The sequence below is a fragment of the Labrus mixtus genome, chromosome 7 (assembly GCF_963584025.1).
Source record: "Labrus mixtus chromosome 7, fLabMix1.1, whole genome shotgun sequence".
NCBI classification, from domain to species: Eukaryota; Metazoa; Chordata; class Actinopteri; order Labriformes; family Labridae; genus Labrus; species Labrus mixtus.
The window spans coordinates 23,973,460-23,998,890 of NC_083618.1; the positions used below are offsets into that span (position 1 = coordinate 23,973,460).

Sequence of the window (25,431 nt, forward strand, 5' to 3'; positions counted from 1 at the left end):
ATGATTATTTGCACGACGAGAGAAGATATTAAACATCTGCTGTGGAGCGAAAACTGAAGCAGTTCAGCCGTTAAAATTACAGCTTGCACACAAAGTGAAAGCCCAAAGAAGGACTCAAACAGGTTGATTATTCTATTGAGGGGGACTCTAATAGTTTAGAGAATCTCAAATCTCAATCATGTGCTTTCAAAAAATCTCTTTTCATCCTCAATATTGGATATCTGTGTGTGGCAGAATTTTTATGAGACGGTCATAAAGAGGTAAATTATTTTCTAAATGAGCCCGATGGAGTCAACTACATTGTTTAAGAACTGAGCAGACGGTTTGCTATCTTTGGAGGGAGAATCTTTGCAAAGTAATGACCTAAGCAGCTTGATCTAACAACTCATAAAATACTTCCTGTCAGTCGATTGTCCACAAAATCCTGCTCTTGGTTGACTTTAAAATCAACCTTTACTTTGTTAACCCCTCATTTGAAGCCTTAAGTATTTGTTGGATGTCTCCATGTTGTTGTTTTTTGGAGGAAGAAGTGACCACATTTGGACAATTTGATAAACACACACATTTTTAAAGGTCACATATTCTGTAAAATCCACTTCACCATGTTCCTCTAACTCTAACATGTGTCTCTAGTCCGTCTACAAACCCCACCAAATGTGTGCTCAAACAGGCCGTTTAGAGATTTTCCCTTCATGACATCACAAAGGGCAGTAACCCCTCCCCCAGGTCGGTTCCTTAAAGCAGAGACTCCCAACCTCTTTTTCCTTGGGGCTCACCCTAACTCTTAATTTCAACAGACTCTGTCAGTGCCATGGTTTTGCTCCGTCGGACAGCGCTGGGTCAGTTTCAGGGAGCGCAGCCATGAGCTGGCGAGTATGTTGAAATTGGGAGTAAAAAAAGCTGAGGCCCCACCCCGAAGGACCCGCAGTAATTAACTACAGTGTGTTTGTTATCTTTCATAACTGGTTTGCTCTTTGTAATCTAGAAATTGAATGTGAATTTATTCCCCACATTTGTTCCGCTCGGCGGCATGTCTTGCATGTATTATAAATGTGGGTTCGATGCCCCTGTGTTTGCCTGGAAGTGACGCGCGCTTCCTTCCTGTTCAAGGCTCATTTCATTCGTCACAGCGTGGATGAATTCCTTCCTCGGGCTCCTGGAGACGACTTGTTTCTGTTTCGGGCAGAGAGCCTCCAGAAGATTCACTGAAAAGCTTCTGTTTCAGCAATTACTCTACGAGCTCGGATAACAACGATAACGGCTTCACTGCTGTCTTCTAACTGTTCACAGAGTGGAAGCCGTCATTGAGACTCATTGAGAGTAAGAGAAGAAACCCATAGCGAGCTCAAAGTATGTCTCTAACTTTAGACTCCCAGAGTGCTGCATATCAGGGCTTGAAATTGTGTTTTACATTATACACAGTTATAACAGTTTCCTGATGTAATTTTTAGTCGACACCCTTTTTTGGTGTTGAAAAAAGGGCACAAAACTACAGTTCATCCAGATTCAAGGTCAAGTTCAAGGTTTCTTTATTCGTCTCCCTAGGGAGAAATTTGTCTTGGATACTGGGAAATTGCTGCTTCGACAATACATAGAACAATATCAAAAAAGTTATTACAAATGTGCAAAACATTAGCTTAGTCCACTAGAGGTAGGCTCCAAAAGCCAAGGAATCCCCATTGGGTCCCATATTTTACAGCAGAAATAAACATGTTTACAAACTGGTTTCAAAAGCAGTTTTGGTGTTAGTAGCTCATTATTAGCATAATTTAGGGGTGTGGCTAATTTGACAGTCAGATTGACAGGTTGTAGCTTTGAAGCTCAAGGCCCGCCTCAGTTCCAGCTTTGCCTTCTAGTAGATTGATTGGAGGTTAGTTGGAGATAGTATTGCCAATATGGCGACCACTAGGGTCCACAATTGGTTTCTGTAAAAATACAGATTCTTATCTTTTGAGATTTTAAATAGATTCATAACTTCCAGAAGTTTTTTTTTTTTTTTTGGCTAATCAGTCATTCCTTGCTAAGTGCTAATGCTAGCTCTTCTAGGTCATTAGAATCCCAAATGGCGCAGCACGATTCAGCCAGTCTCACAGATGATTGGAGTAGATCCTGAAGTATGTACTAAATCAAAAATAGACTCTGAATCAGGAATCGTTTTGAATCGAAAATAGATTCTGAATCGAATTAAAACGTCAGACACCCAAAGATTCTCAGCCCTAGCGACCACCATTATTTGGCTTCAAAACGCATCTTAGGAAACCAATGTTTGACGTCATCGACACAACGTCCATGTTTTATAGGACGGTAAAGTCCTAAATTGTCAAAGCTGAGAACTGCTGAAAGAGAGTTTAAACCAACGCTCATACAATTTAAACAACATAACCAGGAGTTTGAATTATAAGAGCTCTAAGACAGATTCAGAGTTTGATTCACTTTATTTATCTTCATTTTTGGACGATGTATTTAAATGTGACTGAATGATGAGCTTATTTGACTCATATAAAACGGCAGTGGCTCCGCTCTCCAAACTTTGACTCCACATCAGGAATGAATTGCATTATTAATATAAGTATCACATGGAGACTCTACTCTACTACTCTGTAGTGTAAAACGTCTCATATCGGATCTCAAAAGAAGAAGGATGACAAGGGCCATGGCTCCAGAGAATTCAGGACACGGAGCAGAATACAGGATATTATATTTTTATTAAAAAATAATTAGATGGGGCGCCAGATAGCCCAGTGGTTATGTTGTGCGCCCCATGTGTAGAGTCAATAGACCTCATTGCAGCGGCCGTCGGTTCAAATCCGACCTCTACCTCGTCCCCCGCTCTCTCTCCTCTCCAAACATTTCTTGTCTCTCTTCGGCTGTCCTCTCCAATAAAGACAAAAAAGGAAGAAAAAATCATTAGATTTCAAACTTATCGAGATTATTTTCTGTTTATGATAAACTTTCTTGTTTTCCCCAGAAAGTTTGTGTTTGCATAAATGTCTTCACCGATTATTGAAATCCTGTTCAGAGCTTAGTTGATCGTCCGGCACACTTTGATCATCAAGATTGTTGCGCCATCGTAGACGATAAACTCCCTCAAACAGTGTGACTGTTGTTTTGCTTTTCCTTCAGTGGTTAGGAGCTACAGTATATTTGGAGGAGAGTGTTGTGGAAAAAAAACAAAACATGGGAGCGACTCAGCAGTCCCGAGTGTTTTCAGGTCATGTTCTCTCTCTCCCACACCGAACCTGGAGAGGTATTACTGGCTGCAGGTGAAGTTTGTCCACGCTGACTGAGAAAAAACACGCTCGCCCCCTCCAGCTCTGAGCTCACCTTCCATACATCTCTCTCTCTCTCCCTCTCTTTCTTTTTCTCCTCCTCTCTCTCTCTCCCTCTCCCTCTCTCCCTCTCCCTCCCTCTCTCTCTCTCTCTCTCCCTCTCCCTCTCTCTCTCTCCCTCCCTCTCCCTCTCTGTCTCTCTCACAGTGAAATTAGCTTCAGCAAAAAAAAAAAAAAAAAAAAAACACAGAAAGGGAGCAGATTTTAATTTGCACAGCAGCCACCTCAGGGTGCTGACTCAGCATGTCCGCTCATGTTCATGGGAAGTTTTGTTTCCATTCTTACGTGGGCTCCTTTGTTATATAACAACACTAACTCTGGGGGTGATGAACCCAGGAGGAGGGGCCATGTTTGAATGTTTACAAACATTTCTACTGACTCCACCTTTAAAAGTGAACAAAACAAAGTGCATTAGGAAGCAGAATAGCACAGGCCGAGTGCATCTAAACACCCATAAGTTGACTTTTTTTTGTTGTCAGGTCAAAGCAGTTTAGATTGGATGTGAACTTTAATTTCGCTCCGTCTCTCCAGTCAGAACAGCTTCATCTTCACTCACAGCCGGCAGCTTGATCTGGAGATTAATGGGAAATAAATGCATCTAAAGTGTTTGATCAGCTGTTCTGCACGAGAGGTCGTTTCTGCAGAGAGTTAGACTCGAGTGGCGGTGCATCAAAACTGTCTTCAAGGATAAAGCTGTTACAACACTTTCCTCAAAGTCAGAGGGAAACCAAAAAGAATCATGTGGTCGACTACCTTGTTGGTTAAATTTACCGCGTTTAACTATTAGAGATGCTCTAGTTACATAACAGAGTCACCTGGATGACAGAGTAAACATCTTATTCCTGTCGTACATGGCAGCAGGTTTAACATTCTTACTTATTTTGAGATAAGAGCAGTTGGCTTTGTGTTGTTCCCCGAGCTGTGAGCCTGCAGTGGAAGATGGTGATGTGTGTTCCATTGTGTGTGTTTTTAAAGACCTGACTTTGCTCCTGTGTTTTCAGATGGAGCTTGTAGCCCACACAGTGTCAGCGGAGCTTAGCCTTCTTAAACCGAGAGAATGAAACACGTTGAGGCTGCTGCAGAGGCTCCTCTCTGCTGCTGCTGCTGCTCAGGCAGACCCAAACAGAAGGAGAGCTCTGCTGTGGCTCAGTGCAAACACACACACACACACACACACACACACACACACACACACACACACACACACACACACACACACACACCAAACACACACACACTGAGAACTTGACAAGATGTTTTATTGACCGTGTCAGCGCTGTGTGAAACTCACATCATATTTATTCTCTCTCTCTCTCTCTCTCTCTCTCCCTCTCTCTCTCTCTCTCTCTCCCTTTCTCTCTCTCCCTCTCCCTCTCTCACCTCCTCTCTCTCTCTCTCTCTCTCTCTCTCTCCCTCTCTCTCTTCACACACAAAGTCTGAGAGACGCTGAGTAGTGCAGATCTGGTTAAAGAATGAGTGTGTGTGGGTGTTACTGCGGGTGTTGGAGGTTTAATTCATGTCATATTAAAGAGACATGTTTGCAGTACGGTGCTGCAGTGGTTAGCTCTGTTGCCTCACAGTGTGGAGGTTCCTGGTTTGAATCCCAGTATGACAGGAGTCTCTCTGTGTGTAGTCTGCATGTTCTCCCCGTGCATGTGTGGGTTCTCTCCGGGTACTCCGGCTTCCTCCCACAGTCCAAAGACATGCTCGTTAGGTTAACTAGTGACTCTAAATTGTCTGTAATTGCAGCCCGCTGTCTCTATATGTCAGCCCTGTGATTGACAGGTGTAACCCTTGCCTCTCGGCCAATGAATGCTGGGATTGGCTGCAGGCCCCCCGAGTACCGATTGAGCTCTCTTAATGATCGTATTTGTATAATTTAACATAACAAATGAAAACAATGAACTAAAGTAAATGTTGTTTCTGAATATTTTTGCATAATCATCGTTCATAATTTGTGTAAACGACGTGTTTGTGTTTTTCCTCGAGGTAGAGAGAGAGTTTTATTTTGCATGGTTGTGATCTGAAGAGGAGAGAGATGGTAAGACGGAGCGATGACACGAGAACATCTCTTTCTTCGGTTGCATCCTCTCGGATGTCAGGGGACAGAAATAGCTTCCTCCTGTCGTTTGATGTCTTCTGTCTGAGCGTCCAGCTCGACCACATGTAGAGTCAGCATTTGGATCAGAAGCACGCCACTGTCAGTTTGAATTACTGAAGCTGAGAATGGATGGCGTACCTGTAGATGGGGTCAAGGTGGTTGAGAGAGTTTGAGAGTTTGATTTGGAGGCCTTGTAAAAGTTTTCTGTTTTTAAAACCTATATATATGTTGGTTTGTAAATTATTTATCAAACAGATCATAATGTGTGCAGGTCGATGGCATTACTTCCAGTTGTCTTGAAATAAAAAAATGGTGTGCCACAAGGCTCGGTCCTGGGACCACTGTTATTTACACTTTACATTAACAGTATCGGTCACAATGTTCCAGATGGAAATTGTCATTTATATGCGGATGATACTGTTATTTATTGCTCTGCTCCTACACAGCATCTCTCTCTCTGTCACTTACAAAATACCTTTGATTCTGTACAGGACACTCTGCAGGAAATAAAATTGAAAAAAAGCCGTTAAACCTGCCTTCTATTGTTACATCTCAAGGTGATGTGTTTGAGTCTGTATCATCTTATAAATACCTTGGATTCGTAATTGATGATACTCTGTCTTTCAAGCTTCATATTCAGCAACTTCTAAAGAAGGTTTTTATTTCAGAAACAAATCTTGTCTTTCTTTTGCTGCAAAAAATCAACTTGTTGCTGCTACTTTCATGCCCCTGATTGATTATGGTGATGTTTTATATCTGCATGCATCTTCTCAGTGCCTAAAATCTCTGGATACTGTATATCATGGATTTATAAAAAATCTCAGGGCCCTGACTCATCATTGTACTCTGTATGATCGAGTTGGCTGGCCTGCATTGTCTCAGTGTAGACAAACTCATTGGCATGTCCTTATTTATAAGGCTTTACTTAACCTGCTTCCCGCATACTGGTGTAACTGTATTCATGTGAAAAGTGCTAGAAGCCACAGCCTTTGCTCTGCAGCCCAGTCACAAAACTTGTTGTTGTTATCTGTTCCCAAAGGGCGTCTTGAAATGGGGAAAAGGAGTTTCAGGTACGCTGTTCCGGCGGCCTGGAATCTCCTGCAGGATGATTTGTGTCTGCGGGAGCTTGTTTCTTTAAATAATTTTAAAAGTAGATTGAAGGTGTGTGAGGAAGATGCTTCAGTTTGTAGACCTTTGACTAATGACTTTCAGCTCTGTGACTCAGGACATGTTACACTGTGTTGTAATTACTCTGTGTTTTTTGTCTGTAACTCTTTGTTGTGCTGCTGCCCCTCTTGGCCAGGACACTCTTGTAAAAATTAGATGCTAAAATTAGATGGTTCTCCTGGTTAAATAAATTTAAATGAATAAATATGAGTCAGGTTTTCAGTAAATCTACCCGAGCGTTTGTCTACAGGTATGAAACTGTTTTTCTGTTTGTTTTTGTAAAGGCCACAGTCGCCCTTTCCAATCTGCTCCACCATCATCACGTCTTTGTACCTTCATGTTGACCCTGACGCTGTAATGTCGGCGCCCCAGTCTGTGAGGTCACATTGTGTTTCGGCATCGTAGAAACACGGCACAGCGGGAGCTCCACATACACACACAGTCAGACATGCACACGCACACACACACACACACACACACACACAGCACTGTGCTCCCCCTTTGAAACCGTCTCTCCTCTTTACTTACTAGGAGACTTACTTCCTCTGAAAACGGGATCACTTCCCCCCCCATTACAGATAGAAGGCGTAATGACACAGGGGCGTAAATATGAATAATGAAACGGCGGTCTGAAGAGGGCTAGAGAAATATTTTGTGGAACGCTATGGGGAGAGGTAGTTTAGATCCTGATTTAATGTCCAAATAACCTTGAAAAATGAACACTTCTATTAAAACCATTAGCTAATAAATAACAACAACATTGCTTCACCACAGGTTGATTTCATTGCGCATGCTCTGCATGCATACAGAAGTGATTCATGATTTCTGACCTGCTCACAGGTCCCGCCCCCGCCCCTCAGGTCATCAGGTGATGACTTTTAGACGTGCCCAGAATACGATCAAAGTCCTGAGAGGGGGTTTTTAGTTACTGTGGTCCTCGTCTCTCTGGAACAAACCTCCTGCTGACCTGAGGTCCATCACAGCTGTCTCTATTTTCTCCCAAGTGCACCAATAGTTACTGTGTGTGTGTGTGTGTGTGTGTGTGTGTGTGTGTGTGTGTATGACTTTATTGATTTGGTTTCTGTCTCTCATTCATGACTGTGGAAACTGTTTTTGGTGTAAAGCCCATTGGGCTGACCTGTTCTAAAACCTGCTTCATAAATCAAACTGAAAACTCTTCTGCAGCACCACTGACAGACGTCTGTCTTTTAAACCTTGTGTTTCTTCTTCTATCTAAAGTCCAACAACTCAATCTCCAGGGTGAGCTTTACTCTCGTCTTATATCTTTCTTTTCATTTCTACGGTGGCTGGAAAGTGCAAAGCAAAATTACAAAGTGTGAAACACTTTTGCAAAATTTGAGACAAATTTACATTTTCAAAAACATTTTTACATTTCATAAAACAAAATTACAAAACCAAAACACTTTTACCGAGGAAAAAACACATCACTTCTGGTATTTGGTACCTACCCTTTCCGTCAAGAGTCTGGCCTTTGTAAATTTGTTTTGGGACTGGTAAAAGTGTTTTGCCACTTGTAAATTTGTTTTATAAAATATATATATTTTTTCCTCGGTTTAAAGTGTTTTGGTTTTGTAATTTTGTTTTATGAAATGTAAAAATGTTTTTGAAAATGTAAATTTGTCTCAAATTTTGCAAAAGTGTTTCAAAATTTTGCTTTGCACTTCCCAGCCACCGTACATTTCCCCTCCTCCTTCTCTTACTCCGCCTCTTCTTCTCAGCACATTCCCCCTCATACTTTTTCTCTCTCATGTTCCATGTCCTCAATGATTTTTTCTTTGTGTTCTTCTTCTTAATATCTTTCATCCTTTCTTGCACAAACCACTTCTTCCTTCCTCTCCTCCCAGCATCTCTCCTCCTTTCCACTTTTCTCCGTCCTCCTCTCCTTTCATCTTCCTCCTCTTCCTCCTCTCTCTGTGCCGTCAGCGCCCTCTGCTGACTGATGCCGGTTTCACATCCAGCTGTAGAAAAACCCAAGACTGTGTGTCTGCAGCCTGGCTGCTCTCGTCTGTGTGCTCTCACCTGGATGTAGTAGTATGGAGTGAAGTAGTGTACATGTGATATATTACAAACATACTAGGTGCTGATACATTCAAGACTAAATACAAAATAAGAAATGTCCCCATTCTATATGTATATGTGCTTTTTGAGTTATATATAAACACACAGCTCAATCTGCAGCGTCGGTTCAGCTGTTGAAAAAGAACGGCGCTCTAACTCTCCCCTCTGCATGACTCATTTAAATGTCTTTTCATTCATACATTCATTTAGGCTTCTTGTAAACCTCGGGCGTGGGACTCCACCTTCTTCACCGTCTTCTACACTCTTGTCTTCTTTTGGCGCGGTGGTAATGTTTGAATTAATCATAGACTGTAAATATTCATTAATGCTCAAGTTCGTAAACTACCTCTTGACCCAGCGCACTTGCCGTTGTAAACTTGTGGAGGAGCGGGTGCGCCAGAGCACGAGACGACAGCACACAGACGAGAGAGCGCCAGGATGCAGCCATACCCGACTCAAAAAACTGAGCAGATGATCTGTTGTAGTGTTTCCTGTTCAGCCTGTAGCAGGGCGCTTTCCTCGTGTAGAGCATGAGCTGAATACAACCAGTTTACTCAAAATAGCTGCAGACATCGATGAGAGGGAAACACATGAAGCAAGTCAATTTGACACATTTTGTTCTCTCTTTTTTATTTCAGCCATGAACAGAAACTTCTGATTTCATGAACCTCTACTTATAAACCTCTTCTCTCCAGACTGCATCGACTGTGTTGATCGGTTTGTGGGAGCAGTCAGGCTCAAATTTATGGATCGAGAATTGATCCGAGAGCCGCTGAATGATTGCTCTGTCATCATTACCGTCAGAAAGAAAACAAATAACAGCTGACGCGTGGATGTTTACATTCATCCAGACGGACGTCAATACATCATCACCCCGCACATTAGCATGAAACAGCGATCAGATATGAGTCTCTGTTTGCACGGATTACATTCACTGTGAGGATCCGGGAATTAAAAACCTCAATGACAATCCGTCATTACTGCGGTGGCGTCCCGGTACAACATTGATGGCGGCGGTCTCCATGCTGGAAATGCTGTCTCAATCTAACTTTCAGTCAACCTAACGACAGGCTGAGAGCTGGAACTGAGGCGGGTTTTAAACCTCCTGACAAACCGTTACACCGCGCCCACCTGTCAATCAAGTCAGCTACACGCCTTATTGTGAATAACTCTTCATCAAATCAAAACTGATAAGTCATCAAAACATTCACCCCCCGTACAGTGTGTGTTGATCGAGACATGAGCTAATCAGACCTATTTGTTTTTTTGAACCAGGCTGTAAACATGTTAATCTCTGCTGTAAAAACAGGCTTTTTAGAATGGGTGCGTATGTGACTTCCTGTGCTTCTGCAGCCAGCCTCTAGTGGACACTCGAGGAACTGCAGGATTTTTTACACTTCTACATTTGCTTCATTATTTAGCACCCAGGGTTGCTGCTTGCTACAGACCGATCTAACAGATGTGTATAACTGCAGACTTTGTGTCTCAGCTTTTTATTTTCCGCAGACGAGGACTCCTGCTCTAAAGACGCTCCCGTCTCGTTCTTTATATGATCAGATTTCTCCGTCAGTTCAGAGAGGAATCACACTTTTTACCCTCCGTCTATATCTTAATCAAACCATTGCTCTCTGTTTTATCTGCTTTAGCAAAGAGCTTCATGTATCGTTCTTTGGTTTGAACCCCTGTGGGAACATTTACACGGCCCTGTGGGGGGTCCAAGATCTGCAGGAGGTTATTTTAAACACACGATTACCTGCACCAACAGACAGACAGACAGAAGAAAGGGAGGAAGGAGACAGCGAGGGCAGGGAAGCTGCAGCGTCGGTTCTGATCAGATGATCAAACTGCTCAGAAGGCTCCGAGGCGAGGGGATTTTCACAGCGTGTGCGTTTGTGATTAATGTTTGATTGTGTCAGGAGAGATTTGTGACATATCTGGAGCAGAGACAAAACGACATATCGCTCATTAGAGGAAAAGGAAGGTGAGGGAGAAAGAAGGAGGGGGAGGACAGACGGACGGACGGATGGAAGGATGCATGGATGGATTTGTTTACAAGAAATAATCACAAAACATATTCAAGAGCAGACATCTGATTGGAGGAGGAAGATAATCTGAAGACTCAAAGGTCTGTCAGTCCTTGACTCAAGTGTAGACACAGTCGTTCTGTCAGTGTGAATATGCTGAGTATCATCACAGTAATTCAATAATTGCAGTGATCGCAGGATAATTATCTCGCTACTAATAACAGCGCCGAAGCTCTGAGCCGAGTCGGAGGAAGCAAGAGTTTTCATACACGCCTTCCTCAAACATTCAGGGGGTATTTTTGGAGGAGCAGATATGAGTCACAAGTTGTTCATTTGCTGTGAAAAGAAAAAAAAAAGGAGCTCGTGGTGAATGCAGCGGGGCAAACAGTAAAGCCTGCTCTTTGTGTGGCGAGCGGCGGATCACCGAGGCCGCGCCGTGACTTCAAGGACTTCAAACACACTCGTGCAGATCTCATTTCTGTGTGTGGACGCTTTCTTTATTCGGCGCTAATACGGCACCAAAGACTCCCGTTTGATATTTCAGGAGTTTCTAATTTGCTTTCCAAAGCGGCTTTACGTCTCCGCTGAGACGATGCGCGACCTCATCCAGCCGCGCATCAGTCCTGAAGGAAAGCGGGTTTAAATCTTTGCTCTGCACAACAAACACAACCTGCTCTCTGTTTGTCCTCACGTGTTCTTCTTTAACAAAAGTCCAAAGAGGAGTTCATATTGTTTCTGTCTCTTTTGGGGCTTTTTGTGCCTTTATTGGAGAGACAGGACAGCGGATAGAGTTGGAAATCAGAGAGAGAGAGAGAGAGAGAGGGGAATGACATGCAGGAAAGGAGCCACAGGTCGGATTTGAATCCGGGCCGCCCGCTTGGAGGACTACAGCCTCCATACATGGGGCGAGCGCACTAACCACTGCACCACTGCACCACCAGCGCCCCGTCTTTAGAGATTTTAATAAAGACCCCGTTCTCTCTTCTATCACATGACCGGACTCTGTGCTGAAGATGACTCATCCCACCCACACTGTTTTTAATGCATCACATTAAGAACACTAACCCCCAATTTCCACATTTTCCACAGTACTCCGTCAGCGCTGCGCACTACACCGGCATTCGCTGCCACCCTAGTCAATCATTGTGTTTCCACATCCAGCACCGCAGTCCGTCTCCAAAGCGTGCCAGCAGCGCCATAAGCTCTGCTTTGTTTCAAATACGCTGCAAGTCTGGGTTTTTTTTCCAACTTATTTTTTATTTAAATTTTTGGCACAGTACAGAATAAAGAAAAGCAAAAAAAAAAAACGACAACTACAAAGAAAAAAAAGCAGAAAAACACACATACAAGACACCCTGCCCTAGGTAATGTTAAGATAAAGGGTTTTTTTTGTTTGGTTTTTTAAATTATTTTTTTATTGCATTAGCAACGTCATGGCTGGACTCCATCTCTTAGTGAATTTGGGTTTTTGAAGCCTCACTGAGTGTGTTATTTGTTCCATTTGCAAGTCTGTTTTTGAGGGTGTACGCTGCAGGCACGCGTCAAACTGGACAGAATAGAACGACCCGGACAGGAAGTCAGACAAGGAAACGCACAGGTCAATTTCAAAATAAAACACAACATATGGACTCAAGATCATATTTTCAGTTGATCAACATTACATCTGTCTGTACAGCTGCTCATGGCTGTGTTCAAGCTCCAGAATTTGACCCAGTGGTGCAGGCGCTGTCCAACGGAGCAAAGATGTGGCGCTGATGGGACGACGCGTGCACGGACTGTGTGGAAATTGGCAGTTAGGGCCGCAGACCGGGCTGAGTAACTGGATGAGGTGAAGAAGAAAGTTGACTTTACCTGGACCAGGCGAAGTGACAAAGAACAGATAATAATGTTTGTAAAGCAGTGACCTTTAGTAACCCCCCCCCCCCCCCATACACACACACACACACACACACACACACACACACACACACCTCACAGCTGCTTTCTGGACTCATGCTGTTAGCCTTTGACCATCCAGCAGCGACCGCATCGTGTCTTGACGGAGAGATGAAGGCGAGGTGGACCCCGAGGACTCACGCTGTTATAACTTCATTCCATTACAGACTCAGAGAAGTGAACGCTCTCACACCGCGTTAGGTTAATAAACGAAGGCGAACTGCTGGAGGGCTTATTACGGAGGAGGCTGTAAACGGTGAGCTGAAGCCGTCTTTGTGTCAGCTCACTCACTGAAACACTGCAGCTGATTCAGGTTTTTAAGATTCCCATGATACTCCAACTGTTTCGACAGTTAAAGAAAATTTCCTTAAAGCACAAACTAAGCGCCTTCATTTTCCTTCTGTTTTATCAGTTTTTTTTGTAGTTCTGTAATTGCATTTATTTTTTTCCATAAAATCCCCAGAAATTATTTGTAAAAGCCTCTCCAGCTGAAGTTTCCTCTCTGACTTTAACAAAGCTTATCCAGGTTAAATAATTGTAGACGCTCGTTGAGTCTGAGCTCATCACATCGAAACGGTCGTTCAGCTGGAACTAACTGAATTTCAGGACGCTTAACAACATGATTCACTGAATTGGCAGTTCTCCTGAGGAATGTGTCACTTTTATTTTGTATGAAACTAAAGGAAAAGTTAAGGGTGTTGGCATGTTCTGCTGCACGATTCAGACTCTTTCTGTGTTGTTTTTTTATCTTCTGTCACTGGCCGAAGGAAATGTTGTTTCTTTAAAGCAACAATATGTAAACCCACCGACGGTCTCTACATGCAAATGCACTGTTGTAAAAGATTCATTTCCTATGGAGAGCCGGAGAGGCAGTCCCACAGTACATTTTTGGGATCGTTGCGGCGAGTTTCGAGAGGGGCTCCGGCACGCTCACCAGACTAGAATCGACCAGAGCTTTATTCTATGCAAATGACTCCAGGGACCGCCCAGACTATGCACATGTTTATCCAATCAGGTGCTTTCATTGAGGCTACTTCACCTATTGCGTAACCTACAGTGAAAAAAAGAGGGTAAATGAGAACCAGCCCACTTTTCAGTTTTTATACGACCATCAAGCGGCGAGTTGAATGCTCCAGTGCGACCCCTAGCGTCCTCGTCTAAAACAGTGGAGCTGTACGGTTAAAAATGGGCAGTTGTTGACAATCAGAAGATGGCAAAGCCGGCAACGAAGAGGCTAACCAACTGACAAAATTCAGTAATATTACCTGATTTGGCGCTAATCTGACTCTGCATCTTTAGCCCGTTGTTAGCAACCTGTTAGCATGTGTAGTGTGTGTTTTGGTATCAAACTGTTACCATGACGCCCATATATATATACATACCAAAGAGATATTTAATTATAGCATTTGATCGTACTTCATCAGACACTCTTTTCTGGAGCTGACAAAGTCTCAGCATTCAGAGTTTTGTTAGTTGAGTTTTTGTTATTCATCGACGGAAAAAATCAAAGAGCTTCACATCAGACGGCGGCTCTATCACACAAATTTTCTGATCTTCATTTTTAAATGTAGGTTATTGATATTTATACATCTTAACATGAACAACTGTTTGTATTAACTTTAAAATAATCAATCCTGACACATTCCTGATTCATATTCCTCTTTCTGAAAGAAATAATGAGCCCCGTGTTTTTTCCCAGCATGCTTCATTAACTGCAGCATATTTCGAGTGTGTGTGTGTGTGTCTGTGTATGTGTCTGTGTCTGTGTGTGTGTGTGTGTGTGTCTGTGTCTGTGTGTGTGTGTCTGTGTGTGTGTCCACGATGCTAATTAAGTCTAGCAGAACTCACAAGGAATTCTTTATTCCTGCGTGTGTGGGTGTTTGTGTGCGTGTGTGCGTTCATCAAAAGCTTCCTTTTATAACTGTGGGAGGACTTTTGCAGCAAGCGTGCACATACTCGTTTGCATCTTTTGTGCATGTGGACAAACAAGACTGCACTATGCAAAAACATAAAAAGGTACAATTTAAATATAGCGTAAAACATTTTTTACAAGAGTAGAAGAAAGACTAGGAATAAAAAAAAAAGATGTGAAGCAACATGAAGTGTATAAACATCTGCTTTAAATCTCCAATCAGTGAGATGTGTAGTGAGTGAGATGATGAAGTGACCTTACTGATCAGACATTAAGGAAACATGCTATGTTGAAGTGCTGGCTTCTCGGACAACAATGCAGCAGCCAGTATGTCCTCCTTCTAACTTTAGATTCTGGTCCTGAATGATCTGAACGCCCCTCGGTTTGCCAGATATGAGAACAGTTATCAGGTCAAACCAACAGGTGTTGCAGCGATGGAAGCGGGCAAGAGAACTGGTTCAGATAGAAGTGATTGTACCCGACCTAAAAAGCCTCTGCATGTTTCTAATAAGCTCCACGAGCAGAAACGTGCTCAAACTAGGATCAATGTTGGAGATGCTTTTGAAAAATGGAGAGAGGTTAGAACGCAGAAAGGTTTACAGACCGATGCAGAGCTGGATAAACACTGAAGCTTCAGTGTCCACCACATGGTGACCTGTGTGAGCATCGACTCTAGAGAGGAGGGGGCGGGGGGAGACAGCTCTCTACAAGGTTTTGAGTCTGCAGTACCCATTTTAAACACTAGGGGTCAGAGTTACATATTGCTCCGTTAAAACATGCATCTTTATGATATCATGTCATTTTTGAAAAGTTTTCATTTGATAATTGATTTGATAGAATGGAGACATGCGAGTGCATCATTTGCTGTCATGAGGATTAAAGAAAAGCTGCATGTAACAAACGTGTCTCTCACTGCAGCACGTCTGATTTGAAACACAGGAACTCCTTCAGAGTCGAGGGAGAGGATGATGAGATAAATCTGAAGCGAAGTAAAATTATTCAAATTGTCCATGTGTCCTCGTCATGGCCTGATAAGAAGATTTGCTTCACTCCCTGCACAGCTGCCGTCCGAGCGCTCGCCTCATCCGGAGCATCCCACCTTCAAGTCAGCAGATCTGTAATCCATTATTCACAGTGGAGTCTATGGGAATCTCAAATCAAGACATACTGAAGCTCTTTTCAAACGTGGATGTTTTAGACTCATGTTTCTGGAGAGGCTGTTAACTCTCGGTGCACTCTGCTGCAGGGAAACCTCTCTTAGCTATAGATGCTGCTGCAGCCCTTCTAGTTTTCTCTTCATTCATTTTGAAAGGTTTGAATCCATGTCCACCTCTCAATCACTTCCCAGTCACTTCAGGAGAAAGAAAGACAGAACAAAGAGAGAGAAGAGGTAGAAAGCCCTTTAATCGCACACTCTGGCTCGTTAAACGATGAGCAGCTTCTGAAGGTAGAGGCCGACTTGTGGAGCTGAATAAATTCTTGTGAAGTGTCTTTGCTGCAGGCCTCGTTCTTCTTTCAGATGTTTCTGAAGCTGCTCGATACCTCAGCATGTGGTCTGTGGAGCCCTCAGGGGATGAGGAGGAGAGACACGGGAGCCTCGGATTACTCGGCCTGCCCATCAGTGTCCGTACGATTTTTAAAACAGCTCTCAGTTCTGTACATGTTTTTTCCTCCTGGGAGTCACTGCAGGTTTATAGGAATTCAGTCAGAGTCAGAGGAGGATCAGAAAAACACCTGTTTGTTTTGTTTTCCAAATACTAGGCCTGTCCCCGAGTAAGGACTTACATAGTCGAACTTGATTCTTCAGATGTTGCCTATAGTCGACTGAATGTTTTTTTTTGTTTTTGCGCTGATTGATCCAAAGTCTTATTTGAGTTTAACCACATCATTTGAATTTGTCTGCTAGACTTGGAATATTTGAAAAAGTTCAAAGAGACGAGATCTCTGCACTGATCAGAGCTGGACATAAATGATGTGAACACAACAGTCCCGGTCCTGCCTGAGACACACTGTTACACCCCACACCTGAGTTGTTAACTCGAGGCTTTCTGATTCGATTAGAGCTGCAGCTTCACTCCTTCGATTAGATCCCAGCAGGGAGTCTTTACTGCTCCAGGAAGTAAAAAAACCCTGAGTGACTGAGGAGCTCTGCAGGAAGCTGTTTGAGCTCCGAGCTGTCAGTGTGAGTTAGCTGTGTTTTCTTCTGTGTGCGTGTGTGTGTGTGTGTGTGTGTGTGTGTGTGTGTGTGTGCGTGTGTGTGTGTGTGTGTGTGTGTGTGTGTGTGTGTATGATGAACACTTCGTTCCTGTCAGTCGATGTCCCCAGCAGAAGATGCTGCGTTCGATTTGCAGTAATCAACTTGACACACCTGGTGGGACGATGTTAATGTGACCAAGAGAAAGAAAAGACGTGGGCGTGTTTGATTCGAGAGAGGGGGAGAGAGAGAGAGAGAGAGAGAGAGGGAGAGATAGAGAGAGAAACTATCTGCCTCCACATCATCTGCTGGCTTGTTTTGAATCATGCGATGAGTCACTCAGTGGCCCTGTGCGGCTCGACGAGGGGAGAAACGCTCCGACAGCGATAGCTCAGCACTTGTTCACCATGAAAAGGTAAAAGGAGTCAGCACAGAGGCCGGTGACACCTGAGAAGCATTCAGGCGTCACTGCAAAGGCTGAAAAGTGGAGGGATGAATGGAAGTGTCATTACAATCACACGGCAGGATGTGTGACCCTGACACACACACACACACACACACACACACACACACACACACACACACACACAGCTTTGTATCCTCGGGAGTAAATGACACATAAAAAGTACACAACTGACGTCTGTACTGTGATTAGACAGAAAATGCCACTTTTTAAAAGAACAAATAACTTATTTCATCTTCCCCCGCCCCCAGATTACGACTTCGCTGGTCTTGTCTCTGTCTCGCCCCGCCCTGGTCTTGGTCTTCACACGGTTACGATCGCTAAATGTCTTGGTCTTGGTCTTGGTCTATACTCGGTCTCTCCCTTCCCTGGTCTTGTCTCTGTCTCGCCTTGCCTTGGTCTTGGTCTTGGTCTTGGTCTTGGTTTTGGTTTTGGTTTTGGTTTTGGTCTTGGTCTTGGTCTTGGTCTTGATCCCTAAATGTCTCGGTCTTGTCTCGGCCTCGCCCTGCCTTGGTCTTGACTCGGTCTGGATCCCTTAATGTCTTGGTCTTGGTCTTGTCTTGGTCTCTGAGCACTCTGGCCTTGGGTAGGTCTTGGTCTCGGGTTCATGTGGTCTTGACTCCAACACTAACACCATGGTGTCTTGTTAAAGACAAAAAGATGGAGGACTTTTCTTAAATTATTCTGATCATTTCACGTCTCATCACCGTTCTGCTCCGCGCTGCTGATGACCTCACCGTACACTTTATGTCTAGCTGAGCGGGCACCGTCTTTTTCCGCTCTCCATGCAAACCTTTACATTTGCACACGGCTTATGCACAGCGCTCGGGTGGGGAAATACCTGAGGGAGAGACGAGCATGTTTGACAACATGAAATAAACATGAGGGAAGTGTTATCATGCACCTGACGAGTCAGCCACTTTGATCCGAGGTTTGAGCCCCGACTGAAAGAACGGGTCAACGGCAGGACGGCCAGAGACTTTTCTTTACAGAAGAGAGTGACGGACACAAAGACACTGGGTCCATTTGTAAGAAGACAGATATTAAAGAAGACATATTCTCCCCCTTCTCCACCTTTTCAAACAGTCCCCTGTGGTCTAAATGAAACATCTGTGCTGTGCTTTGGTCAAAATATAACATGAATCAAGCACCAGAGGAGGTTTGTGACCCTGTATAAACCAGCTCTCTCAGAACGCTCCGTTTTGGTGTGTGTGTCTCTTTAAATGCAATGAGCTCTGGGTGGAGTCCATTGGTGGAGATACCAGGGGAGGGGAGGGGATTTTTTTTTTTTTTTTTTTTTTACCAGAATCCCACTGTGACATCACAAGGAGAGTAAATTTGACTAACTGTGACAGCAGACAAAGTCTTATTTGAGTTTAACCACAACATTTGAATATTTGTCTTCTAGACTTGGAATATAATTTTATTCTCTGGTAGGACTTAATCCATCCTTTTTCTCCATCATTAAGTCTGCATTAAGGTGACCTTATAACCATGTGTGCAGGTCAGACCATCACAGCAGCTACAATCTACACATCTGTCAGACCACCACAGCAGCTACAATCTACACATCTGTCAGACCACCACAACAGCTACAATCTACACATCTGTCAGACCATCTGTTTTGTTCTAGGCTGGGGGTGGAGTCCATTGGTGGAGATACCAGGGGAGTGGAGGGGATTGTTTTTTACCAGAATCCCACTGTGACATCACAAGGAGAGCACATTTGACTAACTGTGACTGTGACAGTGAGTTTAATGTTAACTGCTGACTTAGCATAGGTACGTTTTGTTCCACCATGTTTGTTGAGCATCAGGACTTGGACAAAGATAACTCAGATGACGGGATTTGATGGAGCGCTTATGATTCTGACGTGGATGTTCTGGCTGCCCAACAGTTTATCTTTCCTGTAATGTATGCTAAAGTCTGCTGCCAGTGTGCATGCCGCTGATGAAGGCTGATGGTAAACGAGGCGGAACAGGAGACGTGTGTCCGAGGAGGAGAGCGCTGCATGAATATTAAAGATGGGACCAAGAGTCTGTTTAAGCCTCTTCACCAGATGCTGACTGCAGCTTAAGTGTACTTAACTGAAACACGGTGTTATGTAGCCTATGCTTACTGTTCTTTTCTGAAGGTCTTCATGATTATTTACATTCATGCCACAGATCATGAGAAAGCTAAGATTCATGTGATTCGGATCGTGTAAAACATTTCAAGATCCGACCACCACAGCAGCCACAATCTACACATCTGTCAGACCGACAGCAAACAACGATTGTTATTGTCTTTGGATTTACCATTAGAAGATTTATTGACTTCTCCCCGTTATAATATTCCAATAAAAATGTTCCTGCTGCATCGGCAACGATCCCAAAGATCCAAATCCAGTTAAAGACGCTACACCGACGCAATGTTGATAAGATAATCCTTTATTGATCTCCAGAGGGGGGATTCAAGTGTTGCAGCAGAAGAAAGACCAGAAGAAGAGTAGAGATAAAAATCCAATGTATTTCCAGCAAAGTAGGTTTAAAGTAAACTATACACCCATTAACTGCTGAACAAAAATCAGATCATTCAGACATGCTGTGCAGTCAGTGGCGAGTGATTGGATAAACTATCCTGAGTCCGTATATTGTGTTTTATTTTGAAATCGACCGGATGCTTTATGCATGCCCTTGTCTCACTTCCTGTCCGAGTCAACCTGCTCTGTTCAGATGGACGGGCGCTTGCGGCGAGCTTTGTTGAAAGTAGACTCTGAGAGTATTTCAAACGGAGCAGAGCCGAATGTGGCTGAGCGACAAGAGTGAGTGCTGTCACATGGGGCCCCCTTAGGGAGGTTTCCTACTGTCATTGCTAAATCTGCAAATTTTGAGCCGTTGCTGTGGTTTAAAGTTTGTCAGCCCTCAGGGGCCTCCTACTGGGCCTCCTACTGGTCTGGGACCCAAAGCCATTGCCTGTCTTGCCTGTTGACAAGCACCGCCTCTGTTCAAACCTCTGACTTCTCTCCAACCTGACGTCCAAATATCAGTTTAAACAAAACAAGATGGCGATGGCCAGAACTCAAGGCCGTACTCAAGGCTTTAGGATAAACAGTGCGACCCTTCTTCTTTTCTGTGAAACAATCTGAATATCTTCTGGGACATCTTGAGAATGAATTTTTTATCTGAAGCAAACTGTTTTTGAGTCGGCGTCCGGCTCGCTGAGTATGACTGCAGACTGTTGGATTGAATTAGAACGCGGCTCATCGCCTCCTCTCTCATTCACTTTCATGTTCTGTGAGCAGTTTGCAGCCGCCGTGTGAGAAGCAGATCTTAAAACATTCACAGAAGCATTCTTAAGTTAGGTCCAACACAATGTCGCAGTCTCAATTTCAGAGTGAGAGTGAGATGAAGAAATAGGGATGAGCGCACAGTTTGAGGTCACGCTATCTTCCAGCTGCTCAGAGATGAAAAAGCTCGGCTGCAGTCGGAGCCGGCAGACTTCCACTTCTCTTCTCTCGGAGGAGTGTTCTCTTCACAAGGTTTCTGTTGACACACGGCGAGATGAAAGGACCGTTTCCCCTCAGGTGGTGAAAACTTTTCTCTCAGTGACGGCGTCTCGGGCGACCAGTTACAAGTGAACATGTCCTCTTGGAGTCGCCCGGCGCTGAGAAGTGGAAATGTAAACACACATTAGCTCTGGGCTAGCCGTCGACTTACATGCACAGATTGCATCACAGAGGATAAATAAGAGATGATAGTCTCTATTTTAACATTTTGTCTGTCAGTTGGAAACACAACAACATGGAAACATGTGCAGTCTAATGTAACACCATGCAACATCCCTGCAACCATCAGTCACTCAGTGCAGCCTCATGTTTGCTTTAAATGCAGACGCAGAGACTTTGATTCACCTCTGCAGGAAGTCTGCAGCGATTAAACTGCTGGAAACGCTGGATTCAATCCTGATGATTTAATTCATTCATAGTTTATGTTTTTTATCCTCCGGTTATGGACTCAACCTTCCCGGTGTTACGGTCTAAGTGAGGGACACGCTGCACACACGATGATGATTATTCAGAGATATTTATGGTCTTGACTTGGCCTCAGTCCCTAAATGTCTTGGTCTCGGTCTCGGTCTTGGTCTTGTCACAGTCTCATTCCCTAAATGTCTTGGTCTTGACTCGGTGTCGGTCCCTTAATGTCTTTATCTTGGTCTTGACTCGCCTGGCCTTGGTCTTGGCCTTGACTTGGTCTGGATCCCTAAAGGTCTTGGTCTTGTCTCAATCTCGCCCTGCCTTGGTCTAGGTCTTGATCTCGGTCTCGCCCTGCCTTGGTCCTGGTCTTGACTCGGCCTTGATCCCTAAATGTCTTGGTCTTGGTCTTGGTCTTGGTCTTGTCTCTGTCTCGTCCTGTCTTGGTCTTGGTCTTGGTATTGGTCTTGATCGTGGTCGTGGTCGTGGTCGTGGTCTTGGTCTTGGTCTTGGTCTTGTCTCATTCCCTAAATGTCTTGGTCTTGATCTTGATCTTGGTGTTGACTCGCCCGGCCTTGGTCTTGGCCTTGACTTGTTCTGGATCCCTAAATGTCTTGGTCTTCGCCTCGCCTTGAAGACTCGCCTCGCCTTGCCTTGGTCCGGTTCTTGACTTGGTCTGGATCCCCTGGTCTCTTTCAGTGCGGTCTTGACTCCAACACTCACCTCGACCCGGTGATCGCTGCACATGAAGTTCGAAAACATGTCTTTAACTTCAGGCACGTTGTTCAGCATCTCCTCGCTGTTACCAGGCAAAAGCTGCACACACCTTTAACCACGTCTCACTTTGTTATGGATTGCATAACCCATCATTGTGATTGGCTGTCAGCGGCGTGCCATGCTGGGTATCTAATCAGAATGATGTATGGTGGTTTTTTTGCGTCTGTGTTCTCCTCCCCTCAGATATCTCAGCGCCGACACATGAAGGCTTGATACGGTTTCTCTCCCCAGACGCCAACTTGTGAAACTTCTCTCCCTGACAGTTTCTGTAAGCGAGCGCGGCAGTGCCTCACCGTGTGGAAGACAGACGCCTGGTGACTATAGATTCTCTTTTATAACCTTTATGTTACCCGGGCGATGTTGATGGATAACACGCGCTTGTTTACAACGACGCCCCCCCCCCCTTCATAACTTCAGGTTCTCTGCAGCCTTCCACTGTGTGACAGCTCGGGGGATGAAAAAGGCTGCTCGTTCCAATCTGCTGCTGCTGCTGCTGCCACGACCGAGAGCGGATATGTTTTGTTCCTTCTACTGCAGAGTGTGCAGTGCCTGACAAAGACTTTTAAGAGCTTGCCTTCAGGTGGATCTCGACCTCCAGGATCACAGACGAGCATGGGCGGTTCTAGGCAGGGGCCAACAGGGGCCAGTGCCCCTGTAACACTGAGCTTGGTCCCCCCTGTGGCCACCCCTCCAAAAGGAAGAGCCCACCCTAATGGCACAAACACTGTATTTGACGCTACAACCGCACTCACAATCTAGAATTAAATACTGTTACTGAAACAAATATAAATCATGGTATTTTATGTTGTGGTATTTAATGATGTGCGCTGTTATTTGGCATAATATATTTTTAAAGCGATCATCTTTTTCACCTGGGTTTAATGTTCCCCTCTGACAAAACAACTGGCCCCAGTTTGGCCCCCTCAGTAAAAGTGGTCTAGAGTGACTAGATAGCAGATACATTTCCATAGGCTGAAGTCGTCGTTGCAGCTGCTTTGGGTTTGAATCCGACCTCGGCCATTCCCTGGTTGTCATCCTCCCAACAGGCCCAAAAATAAGGGGGTGAAGTGCTTTGCAGGGAGAAAAATGAAGCGATTCTACCTCATGTCACAGTCCTACACATTCATCTAACACAAGATTGAGCTTGAGAAAAGACGTTTATTTGCTTTTGTCAAGCTGATTTGTTTGAATAATTCACACAAAGCTACAAAAACACATCAGCCATGATGAGTGTGGGCGGCAGTAGCTCAGTCTGTAGGGACTTGGGTTGGTAATCGGAGGGTCACCGGTTCACGGACCAAGTCCGGAAATTGGTCTGGTAGCTGGAGAGGTGCCAGTCCACTTCCTGAGCACTGCCGAGGTGCCCTTGAGCGAGGCACCTAACCCCCCCCACCAGCTCAGGAGCGCCTGCTGTGGGCAGCTCCCTCACTCTGAGACCTCTCCATTAGTGCATGTCCATAGGATCCTGTTTGTGCATGTGTGTGTATTTCGGCCTATGTTTGTGTAGCATGTTAACTAGACAGAGTGTAAAAAACGAATTTCCCCTCACGGGATCAATAAAGTATAAATTATTATTATTATTATTAATATCTTCCACCCAAATTGACAATTTCCAGGCTTCAGATCTCATTACAAGCCGCCCCTTTTTTCATGTAAGTATCCTTAAAAGTGTGAAAGGGTTGCAGGCTCTGTTAAAAAAATAAAAAATAAAAATGACATTGAAGTCTGCCAGAGTTCACAGCGCAGCCTCTAAGCGTTTGCTGATTGTGCAGTGACACACTTTCTAAGCTGCTGTGGATTCAGCAGAATCTGTGATTCAGGGTTTTAGCCCGTCTGGTTAACCATGTGATGGACTGGAGTGTACCAGGTTTTAGCTCCCTTTGACCCAAAAGAGAAACTCCGTGAGGGACTCTAAGGCCTCGTCCACATGTAGGCGGGTATTTTTGAACACAACCCTTCTAAAACTCTCCTTTTGTAAAACGCCTTCCAGGGTGAAGATGTGCAGAAACTCTGTTTAAGGTGTTTCTGTGTAGACGGGGAAACACTGTGCGAAGGTTTCTCCTCCGTGTGACGTCATCGTGTGACGCTGTCACTTTAAGTTTACATGAGATTAGTGTGATAGCAGACGCAACCAAACTAGCGCTGGTGCTAACGATGCTAACTGGACTTTTTACACGCTCACACATACACACACAGTTACTCTCCCGCTGTTGACGAGCAGAGACGCCTGATTGGACGACTGAGGTCACAGCTGCTTCATACAACACTCCCACCACACAAACCCCGCCCCCAACGAGACCCGGATGGACATCGGGTTGATGACAAAACTTTGTAAATGAAATGGTCGTTGCAGAGAAATGGGGAGAAAATGTTCAGGTGTAAAGGACATCGTGGTTGTCTCTGAGTGAGCTGGTTCGCCCGTACTCTGTAACGAGATTGCCTGGAGGTGTGGTCAGACAAGTTTTTGTTGTTGAATTGGCTAATGACAGTAGAAATAGAGCAGTTTTGGTTTTTCATGTGGACTAAGATGTTTTCCTGAAAAAAGTGTATGTGGAAAAATACCCGCCTTCGAGTGGACAATCAGCACTGTCGCTGTCCATGGTGCAGAAGTTTGGTCTTGTTGGTGTTTTCTGGATTTCCTTCTTTCTACATCACCGTTTCAGTACTTGTTTTTTATGCTAAAGTGGCCAATATCCAACTCACTTTTATCTGCTACAAAGCATTAAATGGTACGGCACCACCATTTCTTTCTGATCTGCATGCTGACCTGACCTATACCCGTTTACTCACCGCAACTGTAAATGTGTTAGAAGAACTCGACTTCAAAAAGGATTCTCCCAATCTTCTCTTCCATGATGTAAAACGTGTTTAAAGGTCCAATCAGTGAGATGTGTAGTGAGTGAGATGATGAAGTGACCTTACTATATGATCAGACATTAAGGAAACATGCTATGTTGAAGTGCTGGCTTCTCTGACAACAATGCAGCAGCCAGTATGTCCTCCTTCTAACTTTAGATTCTGGTCCTGAATGCTCTGGATTTGTTTGGACCAGAAAAGGTAGGCGGTTTTAATGCTCCCCAACCGTTTTGGACGCCCCTCGGTTTGCCAGATATGAGAGCAGTTATCAGGTCAAACCAACAGGTGTTGCAGCGATGGAAGCGGGCAAGAGAAGTGGTTCAGATAGAAGTGATTGTACCCGACCTAAAAAGCCTCTGCATGTTTCTAATAAGCTCCACGAGCAGAAACGTGCTCAAACTAGGATCCATATTGGAGATGCTTTTGAAAAATGGAGAGAGGTTAGAACACAGAAAGGTTTACAGACCGATGCAGAGCTGGATAAACACTGAAGCTTCAGTGTCCACCACATGGCAACCTGCGTGAGCATCGACTCTAGAGAGGAGGGGGTGGGGGGGACAGAAATCTCTGACCTTGAGGTGCATACTTCACAGCTGAAAAATTGACTTATGGACGTTTTTTACCCTGCAGACGATATTTGAA

At 44.3% G+C, this 25,431-nt stretch overlaps 1 protein-coding gene across 5 annotated transcripts in view; it reads left to right on the plus strand.

Annotated features, from left to right (window-relative positions):
* Nucleotides 1–25,431, plus strand: part of LOC132977268 (glutamate receptor-interacting protein 2-like) — a 160,848-nt gene that overhangs the window by 46,197 nt on the left and 89,220 nt on the right. The gene's annotated exons all lie outside the window — the stretch shown is intronic.